The sequence below is a fragment of the Tiliqua scincoides genome, chromosome 5, assembly GCF_035046505.1.
Source record: "Tiliqua scincoides isolate rTilSci1 chromosome 5, rTilSci1.hap2, whole genome shotgun sequence".
NCBI lineage: Eukaryota > Metazoa > Chordata > Lepidosauria > Squamata > Scincidae > Tiliqua > Tiliqua scincoides.
In genome coordinates, this window is record NC_089825.1 from 80,050,223 (window position 1) to 80,060,177 (window position 9,955).

Genomic DNA, 9,955 nt, shown 5'->3' on the forward strand with positions numbered 1-9,955 from the left:
AAAGAATTCCTGTGAGACTAAGGGCGCCATGACCAGGGTAAGTTTGGGAATCAATGCTATACAGTAATTCAGAACACACTAGATGTCAGTCCTTGTGCTCTGGAGTATTTTCCTGAACCACACTGCACTAACATGGGAATTTCCCCAAAAAGGAAAGAGAGCACTTTGTTTTTATGCCACTTTGTTATCAGTCTTCTTAAACTCCAGGAATTAAGGATTTGTCTTCTGTGTCATTCTTTCTTTCTTTTGTGAAAGACCAAATCCCTCAAGAATCCCAGAACCTCGCTCACTCTTTCACCTGACTTGACAAAAGGAAAGCGGCGTTTAACTATTGAGAACCTGAAGGAAATCCGACAAGAAGTAAGCAGCTGGAGCAGGGGTGTCCAAACATTTTGGCAGGAGGGCCACATCATCTCTCTGACACTGTGTCGGGGGCCAGAAAAAAAAGAATGAATCTACCATTTCAAATTTGAATAAATTTACATAAATGAATATATTAGAGATGGAACTTATATGAATGAATGACGGTCTTGCAGTAGCTCAAGGCCTATAAAAAGCCTTGCACAAAGCAAGGTCAGCCTTTCCTTTGCTGCCACTGCTGCATCACAAACATGAAACAGCAAGTCGTGGAGGGAACCCTCGTCCCACAGCTCAGGTGAAAGGTCAAACAGTCGTCCTCTTGCTGAGAACAGTTGCGTCAGGCCAGCACGGGCTCCAGCAAGTCTCTGAAGGGCCAGAGGCTCATTGGAGACTGCGGGCTCCCACAGGGCCAGATTGGGAGCCTCCGAGGGCCACAAGTGGCCCCCGGGCTGGGGTTTGGGCACACCTGAGCCAGAGGGACAAACATTATTCTTACTATTAATCATCATTCATTGTGTGTGTGGGGGGGGGGGAGAGAGATATTGGATGACTTGTTTTCCTGGCAGGATAGAGCCAGGCAAGGTTGAGAACCAAAAGCAGAAAATATAGTTGGGGTAAGTCTTGGGATTCAGTCAGCCTGAGGGCCAGACATCATAGGGAACGGTCATGCTCAGTGGCAGAGCACCTTTGCATGTAGACAGCCCAGTTTCAATCACAGGCATGCCCAGATATGGCACATAAAAATCTCCACCTGGAACCTTGAAAGGATACTGCCAGTCAGGGTTTGCAATACTGGTTTAGGTGGCCCAGTGGAATGACTCAGTATAAAGCAGCTTCCTTTGATCCTATGCAGTCAAGGCCAAGCTGGGGTGTGGTGAGTACTGGAAATCAGTCCAGAGGTCACTACTCAGACAGCTGGGCTGGCTTGAAGACAAAGATTTGTATGTTGCCTGGAAGTCAGCTGAGTGAAATTAATCCAGCATCATCTCTGGGAGGGGCGTCCTTTCTCCAGAATGTTGTCTGAAGGGCCAGGTTTATTAAAGGAGAGGGTTTGGGTAGTGCAGTAGGCGAGATGCTGGAGATTGGCTATCGGCTCAAGAAATACCGCAGTGCCTGCCAGAAGTATATTATCTGTTGATCAGTTCTGAGTGCTCTATGTATATTAATTAAATTCTGGTCTGAAAAAGCAGCATAGCACTTTTTGTTGCCCTTCATAGCTGCTCTGATAATTTAGCCTTCCATTTTCAGACTCTGTCTCTCCTCCTCAGGTGAAGAAAGCAACAGACTCCTACAGGTGGTCCATTGCTCTCCGGGAGCGCAACAAGTCTCTGAAGCTGTGGCGAAGGTTGCGTGGTGGCGAGATTGGATTAGAGGCAGGGAACCCCAGTTTCTACCAGACCTTCTCCACCTACTCTTGGTCATGGAACGTTTGTCAGGAACTGCTGAGCCCCCGAGAACTTCAGGAGTATGATAACAAACTGTATCGAGGTCGCTCCCAATCGGCCACCACCTCAGACAAGCTGAGCAGGCCGGGTGGGAGGCAGAAAGGAAGTATAAGTAGTAAGAAGTAGCCCCAGTTGTTGCTGGCTGTGGCTTCCTCCTTTTCACTTGAGGCTGTTCCAGAGAAAGGTCTCGGGCTGGTATCCGGGTCACGCTTCCTGAAGTGCAGGGTTTCACCTTTGTACGCTGGCTAATACCATGAGAAATTAAAATGGGAAAGGCAAGTCTTCTCTTCAGTCAGTTTTGACTTCCGCCTGTTCTAGGCCATCACCTAATTGGGCAGAAGGAAAGGCAAAGAGGAACAACAGGGAGGATGTTTAGTCAGGAGTGTTAAAGACTATTTTGTGACGAGAAGCCAAATGATTAGAGAAAGATTAGAGCATTCTACCCATATACTCTCTTCTATCTCACACACATACACCCTATAAGCTGGAGTCTACCCTAAACTGGCCTTAAAACTCAAAAATGGAATTCTGAATTTGAAGTTTGGAGATTTACATATTAACTGAACATCTGAGGGAAATTTAACATGCACCCCACCCATATCATAAGAACAGCCCCACTGGATCAGGCCATAGGCCCGTCTAGTCCAGCTTCCTGTATCTCACAGCGGCCCACCAAAAGCCCCAGGGAGCACACCAGATAACAAGAGACCTGAATCCTGGTGCCCTCACTGCTGCTGCACATTGGGTTGGCACTTTCATTGACCTGTCCACCACCACCCCAAGATCTCTCTCCTGATCTGTCACAGACAGCTCAGAACCCATTAGCCTGTATGTGAAGTTTTGATTTTTTGCCCCAATGTGCATGACTTTACACTTACTGACATTGAAGCGCATCTGCCATTTTGCTGCCCATTCTGCCAGTTTGGAGAAATCCTTCTGGAGCTCCTCACAATAACTTCTGGTCTTCACCACTCAGAAAAGTTTGGTGTCATCTGCAAACTTAGCCACCTCACTGCTCACCCCTGTCTCCAGGTCATTTATGAAGAGGTTGAAAAGCACCTGTCCCAGGACAGATCCTTGGGGCACACCGCTTTTCACCTCTCTCCATTGTGAAAATTGCCCATTGATACCCACTTTCTGTCTCCTGGTCTTCAATCAGTTCCCAATCCAGGAGAGGACCTGCCCTCTAATTCCCTGACTGTGGAGTTTTCTCAGTAGCCTTTGGTGAGGGACCGTGTCAAACGCCTTCTGAAAGTCCAGATATATAATGTCCACGGGTTCTCCCGGATCCACATGACCTTTTCAAAGAATTCTAAAAGGTTCATGAGGCAAGACTTACCCTTACAGAAGCCATGCTGATTGTCCCTCAGCCAGGCTTGTTTGTCTATGTGTTTTGAGATTCTATCTTTGATGAGGCATTTCACCATCTTACCCAGTATAGATGTTAGGCTGACTGGCCTATAGTTTTCCAGGTCCCCCCTCCTTCCCTTTTTAAAGATTGGTGTGACATTTGCTATCCTCCAATCTTCTGGCACCGTGGCCATTTTGAGGGACAAGTTGCATATTTTAGTCAAGAGATCAGCAACTTCATTCTTCAGTCTTCATATCAACCTCCCCAATCTTTTTTCTTTGAGAATGCTCAGGCTTTACTCTTGGAGTGAATGTTGGAAACATGTCCAGGTGGGGAAAAGGCTTCTGTTCCTGAAAAATACATTGGGAGGAATCTTTGCAGTGGCGATACCAGGGGAGGGGGGGAACCACTGTTCCATGACTGCTGCAGGAAATAATTCCATGTTTTGCTGAGCTGCTGTTTGCAACCAATGTTTGCGTAATTAAGTTGGATGTTGAGGGGGCAAGTTCTAGACTAGAAGGATGGAGTGTGGGAAATGTATTAAGAGGGCAGCAGTACTGATGTGTGCATGGGCAAGGAGCTGTACCTCTGAATCCAACTCAGCCATATTTGAATGGGGACAGGACATCAATGAACAATTAAATGAAAAAGGTTACAGTTGTAAAACACAAACCCCTTTGGGCAGCATAGAAGCTATTGTGGCATTTCTGAGGGGCAGTTCAAGTACAGTTGAGAAAGGAGATTCCATAAGGCAAGGAGGATACTACCAGGTCTTCTATGCTGCTTTTTTTTTTTTTTTCCTTTTTCATTTGTATCAAAAATCTGAATTCTGCAACCTGGGTAAATTACACAAAGCAAGCAAATGTATGTTCCTTTGCATAATTTATTCTGCTGGTGCTAATCATGGGGAGAGACAAAACATGGACACAGAGAGATTTCACCAGAGCTTGCCCACACCAATTCAGTCCTGTCCTCACAGCCTAACAGTCTGGAAATGTGCAGTTTTATGAGCGGACAATCAAAGTAGTGTACAAGGAGGCAAAGAAAATCCCATTCATCCACATTTTAAATATTACTGGTGTTTGTCACATCGTATCTGGTCTACCAACCTGAAAGTAACTGACAGTGTTCTCATTGCCAATGACTTCTGGTGGTACTTCAAATAGGTGGACTGTGAAGTAGTACAGTGGAGACAAATGTTGAGAAACACTGGCTTAAGCCATTTCAGAGGGTGACATGAAGGCAGAGAGGAGATCATTGCATATCATCCTGAGCCACCTGGAGGTTGGATGGGATCAAAAAAATAAAATAAATTCAGGTCCTGTCCTCTTTCCTAATCTTAAAAATATACACTAGAATGACTGGGAATGGAATCCTACTTCAAATAAATGGGTCTTTTAATTTTTTAAAAAGTGAGATTTGCAAGGGTGGCATGAGAAAGACTAGCTACTTCATGTAAAATGCAAAGAGTGAACAGGGAAGAACTATTCCTCTCAGAAAACGATTCAGCATTATCCCCAAAAATGATTGGCAGCATCTTTTGAGATAAACCAAAGGAAGTACTTCTACACATACTGCTTTCCTAATCTGTGGAACTCATTACCACAGGATGATTGCCACCAGCTCTAATTGGGTAACAAGCAACCCAGACAGCTAGGAATACAACCAGAGGAATGAACATGTCTTATCCTGAGCCAGCCCATGAACCTCATGAGTAGGTGGCTCTCAGAGAGTTCAGGTCTTTCCTAACCCTGCTACATCTGATTCTTTTAACTGGAAATGCAGGGATTTTAACCCAAGCCTTACTGCATGCAAAGTGTGTGTACTACTACTGATTGGTGGACTCTTCACCTCAACCTCAGGTTACCACATGCTGTGAGGGTCGGACAAGAAAGCTAAGATCCATCTCAGAGATCATTCTCACTGGCAATGTTACCTAGATAATCAATTCTAGCATGGCTAAAAGAGGGCTCTATTGACCATGCAGCATTCCCAGCAATGCTGTGTAGCTGTGAGTACTAGATGTGATGTAAGACAGATGGTGACCAGAGATCCTTAGAGCAGGGGTTTCCAAACTCCGGCCTGGGGGCCAGATGCGGCCCACAGCAAGCCTCTTGTCTCCTGAAAGCCTCTGGCCCACTCAACTGAACGTGACCAGAGCTGTGCTCTGATTGCATCTGGACGGAGTTCTGAGGGCCGGAAAGGCTGAGTGAATGAGCCCAGCCATTCATTTATTCATTCATCTAAATTCCATCTCTAGTTTATTTATTTAAATTTATATTTGAATTTTTTTCAGGCCCTCAGCACTGAGCCAGATAGTTCATGCAGCCCTCTGGCCAAAAAGTTGAGATCCCTGCCTTAGATCATCACCCTCTGTCAGCCTCTGTCACTTTTCAAAGACCAATAGAAAACCCTCTCATTCAAACTTTGCATCTGTGCTTCTGTTATTGGTGCCAATATAGAAACTGTATTTTGCACTAAATTTAAAAAAAAAAAAATCTGTAGAATGACAATATATTAGTGGGTTAAAGTAAATATATAAAGAAGATAGAGGGGATCCTCTGGTCTCTAGAGGGAATATCCAGGTGTGCCTCTCTCTTCAGGATGAAAATCTGAAAGAAAAGAAAAATGGGAGAAGGACCTTGAAATGTTAGAGACCTTGAAATGTTAGAGAAAACTTCTAAGAGTTCTAGACTACTGTAAGGAGAATGTCAAAACTATTGAGTTTTAACTCATTGTGTAGTATCAGTTTCATATACCTAGCAAACTGTTGTTTTGTTGGATATTGGGGGGGGGGGAGAGTGCAGGGAACCCAGATGGTGAAGCAATACCTTGCCCAGGGGGCTCTGGGAGAGGGCACTGGCCAACAGCAGCTCCTCCCCTGAGTTGCATGTACAAAATCGGTCACTGCTGCTGTGACCCAAACAAAGCAAGAAGAGAATGACCTGTGCTGTAGTAACTCTGTTTAGGCAAGGAGGGAAATTGGTTTCTCCCTCCAAATTCAAGGGGAACCACCTGCCTTTAGTAAAAGTGCTGAGCTGAACCAGGCCAACTGAAAGAGGGTGCCTCCTTCCACTACAGTAGGAGCAAGAGGCAGGCCTGTTACAGCCTACATTGCAAGGCTTTACCCAATGATACTTGAAAAGTATACTTGGGCCCTTATGGGATCCACATGGTTTTAAAAATGTGAACAAGTGTTAAGTATAGAATGGGAAAGACGGTAACAGTTATTCTTACATGAGGGCACTCCTTCTGTTGTTCAGCTACATCGTCATCATCCTTGAATGAAATAAAAGCACTTTATTGCAGGGGGTACTGTACATGAATCAAAATAAACAAGTTTCTGAATAGTTGGAGCTTCAGCATTTCTACAAGTGTTTGCATGGCTGGGAATTACGGTTTCTGACTGAAGCATTTCCCCCTAAACTCCAATGTGGGATAAAAGGTGATTAAGGTGGGGAAAAACCACTCTACCTGTGCTCAAAGGCACTTGTTCCTTTGAACATGCCCCACCCAAGCTAAGCTCTACTATTAAAAACAGTTTCCTAGATAGGGCCCCATCAGGGAAGAGGAGTTGGGAGATAGGCAGGAGTTGTGCCTAGTGGTTTGTGCACACCCACTCCTGCTCCCCCTCTACATGACCAGCAGCTGAACAGGGGAAAACCTTGGTACTTTCTATCTACTGCCATCATCCAAGGCTATAGAGACCAGGCATGGGGGACCATCTGGGGGAAAAAAAACCCTCCCAGGACAGCACTGAACCCCTGGGGTTCTTATTAAAAATCATATCTACAGCATCTGCAGGCCAAAGTGACATGACAACCCACTGGGGGCCCAGTTCTATCCAATTTTCCAGTGCTGGTGCTGCTGTGCCAAAGGGTTATGCACTGCTTCCTGTTGTGGGGGTGCAGTTACAGAGGCCTCCTCAAGGTATGGGAACATTTGTTCCCTTACCTCAGGGCTGCATTGCAGCTGCACCTGTGCTGGAAATTTGGATAGGATTGGGCCCTGACTTATCTAGGAACCTTGACTAAGTCAGGGTGACCAGATGTCATAACTGCAAAGTAGGACATTCAAGAAAAATATGAGACATGACAAAATAAAGCTAAAAACACTCAATATATGAGTGTTTAAACTCATAAATTATGAGTTTAAACATAAATATGTTTAAACACTATATTACTTATAATTTAAAGTTACATTACATATAATTACATTACAGACTCACTTTGAAAATGCAATCATCTGTGTAATGTTTCTCAGCAAATCAGGCTATCATCCTATCAACATACCAACTTTTTTGTAGTTTAATAGAAAGCTAATTGCTGAATCAGAGTTTGCACAACACAGGAATCACCTGTGTTTTACTGATTACAGTAATCAATAAATTAAATATGAATTCAACCTCAGTTTTACCTACTTTCTTGGGGAAGGGGGGGGGGAGACTTACCATCACACTCAGGCAGCGTTTAATTTCTAAAACAAGATAAGCTGGACCTCAAGCCTGAGTTAGGAATCCCTTTGCTAAGAACTTGTATGCATAGTTAGAACTGCCTAATGCTGCAATCCTATACACACTTTCCTGGAAGTAAGCTCCATTGCACAGTGTGAGTTACTCCTGAGCAAACATTCATAGGATTGCAATGTAAGCAGCATGGATTTAGGTACCTCATTATGTACATGAGCAAGCTATTAAATCGATATCTACTGGGGCGAATTGAGAGCCCAAGCCTATACATATCTACCCAGAAGTAAGACCCATTACAGTCAATGGGGCTTACTCCCAGGTAAGTGTGGATAGGATCACAGCCTTAGAGCCCAAGCCTATACATATCTACCCAGAAGTATGTCCCATTACAGTCAATGGGGCTTACTCCTAGGTAAGGGTGGATAGGATCACAGCCTTGGAGCCCAAGCCTATACATATCTACCCAGAAGTCCCATTACAGTCAATGGGGCTTAATCCCAGATAAGTGTGGATAGGATTGCAGCCTTAGAGCACAATCCTATGCATGTCTACTCAGAAGTAAGTCCCATTACAGTCAATGGGGCTTACTCCCAGGCAAGTGTGGACAGAATTGCAGCCTTAGAGCCCAAACCTATGCATATCTACTCAGAAGTAAGCCCCATTAAAGTCAATGGGGCTTACTCCCAGGTAAGTGTGGACAGGATTGCAGCCTAAGGCGAAGAAAATATCCCCTCAATGCATGCAGGAGTTCAGGGACTTTGAGCTCCCCTCTCCTCCCGCCTCATTAGCAGCATTCAATTACAGCGCAAGCCTTTGACCCTTCCAGCAGCTCCTGTTACAATGAACCACTAACGTCAGGGTTCTGGCAGTCGCACCAGCATGTCCGTGCACGGCCATCTGATTGGCTGGTGGCTTGAGCTTGCTTCGGGCACGTGACCGAAATCCTCTTCCTCCAGCCTGGAAAGAAAACTGACAGCTGAAAGTTTTCACTCCGGTCCGCCAAGAAGCAGAGGGAATGCCCGAGGGGGGTTTTTGTGCGTGCGTGCGTGCGTGCGTGCGTGTGTGTGTGCGCTTTTCTGCACATGCGCATTGCGCAGCCTTCTTGCCACTGCAGAATCAGAGGGAGGCGTGGGAAGCTTGTAGTGAACTCATAGACTGGTGCAGTCTCTAGCCCATGTCTTTTCTTTGGACTTTGGGTTTTTTCTCTCTCCCCTGGAGTGGAAGGGAAAAGCTACCAGTAGCGAAATGGGGACTGGTTAACAGGTTGTGTGCCTACCACCAAAAGCCACAACGATCACAGGAGTTCAGTTCTTATTGCATGCAAAAAAAGGATTTGAAATATTTTTAAGCACACACCTGTCAGCAGAGCACAAGGTTTCTGCAGGAGATGGAGTGGAATTGAAATACGATTTGCCTTTGCTGCAACTTTGGGAGGATGTTTAGTATGTTTAGAGACTTCTGCCTGGACATCCAACTCAGCCCCACATTTAACCCTAAAAATTAACATTAATGGACTACACCAGTGTTTCTCAAACTGTGGGTCGGGACCCAGTTGGTGGGTTGCAAGCCAATTTCAGGTGGGTCCCTATTCATTTCAATATTTTATTTTTAATCTATTAGACTTGATGCTACCATGGAATGTGGGTAGGATTGCAGCCTAGGATTGTTAAAAATGTTCCTGCATGATGATGTCACTTCTGGTCATGACATCACTTCCGGTGGGTCCCGACAGATTCTCATTCTAAAAATTGGGTCCCGGTGCTAAATGTGTGAGAACCACTGGACTACACTGCAGGGCTGTCGTAAATCACTGTCTTCCAGCCGCAGACGGTGCATTTTTTTCCCTAATGCTTAAATTTAAATGGGGGGGGGAGAGTATTAAGGGCCAAATCCTATCCAATTTTCCAGTGCTGGTGCAGCTGTGCCAACAGGGCATGTGCTGCATCCTGTGGTGGTGGGGGCAATCATGGTGGCCTCCTCCAGGTAAGGGAACATTAGTTCACTTTCCTCAAGGCTGTACTGGCATTGAAAAGTTGGATAGGATTGGGCCCTAAGGCTGCAATCCTATCCACACTTACCTGGGAGTAAGCCCCATTGACTATAACGTAGACATGCATAGGATTGGGTTGTAAATCAGACCTGAATTACAGGATGGGGACTGTTTGCTTCTGCTGCTGCTCTGGGGGTGGAGGTGAGGGAAAAGCACAGTGCTGCTAAACTCCTGGACTTCCTCATTGATGTCTATGGAAAACTTCCCCCTTCCACCCCAGGCGGGGCCACATGGTGAAGCTGCTCAGAAGTTCCCTCTAGAGAGAGAATGAGTTAGTCTTG

At 45.4% G+C, this 9,955-nt stretch overlaps 1 long non-coding RNA gene across 1 annotated transcript; it reads right to left on the reverse strand.

Annotated features, from left to right (window-relative positions):
- Window positions 1–324: 324 nt before the first annotated feature.
- Window positions 325–8,611, reverse strand: LOC136651834 (uncharacterized). Its single transcript, XR_010794546.1, has 4 exons — window positions 8,500–8,611; window positions 6,394–6,435; window positions 4,266–5,768; window positions 325–2,131 (listed from the first exon to the last, which is right to left on the reverse strand). It is a non-coding gene; the product is annotated as an uncharacterized lncRNA (long non-coding RNA).
- Between the last annotated feature and the right edge of the window lie 1,344 nt (window positions 8,612–9,955).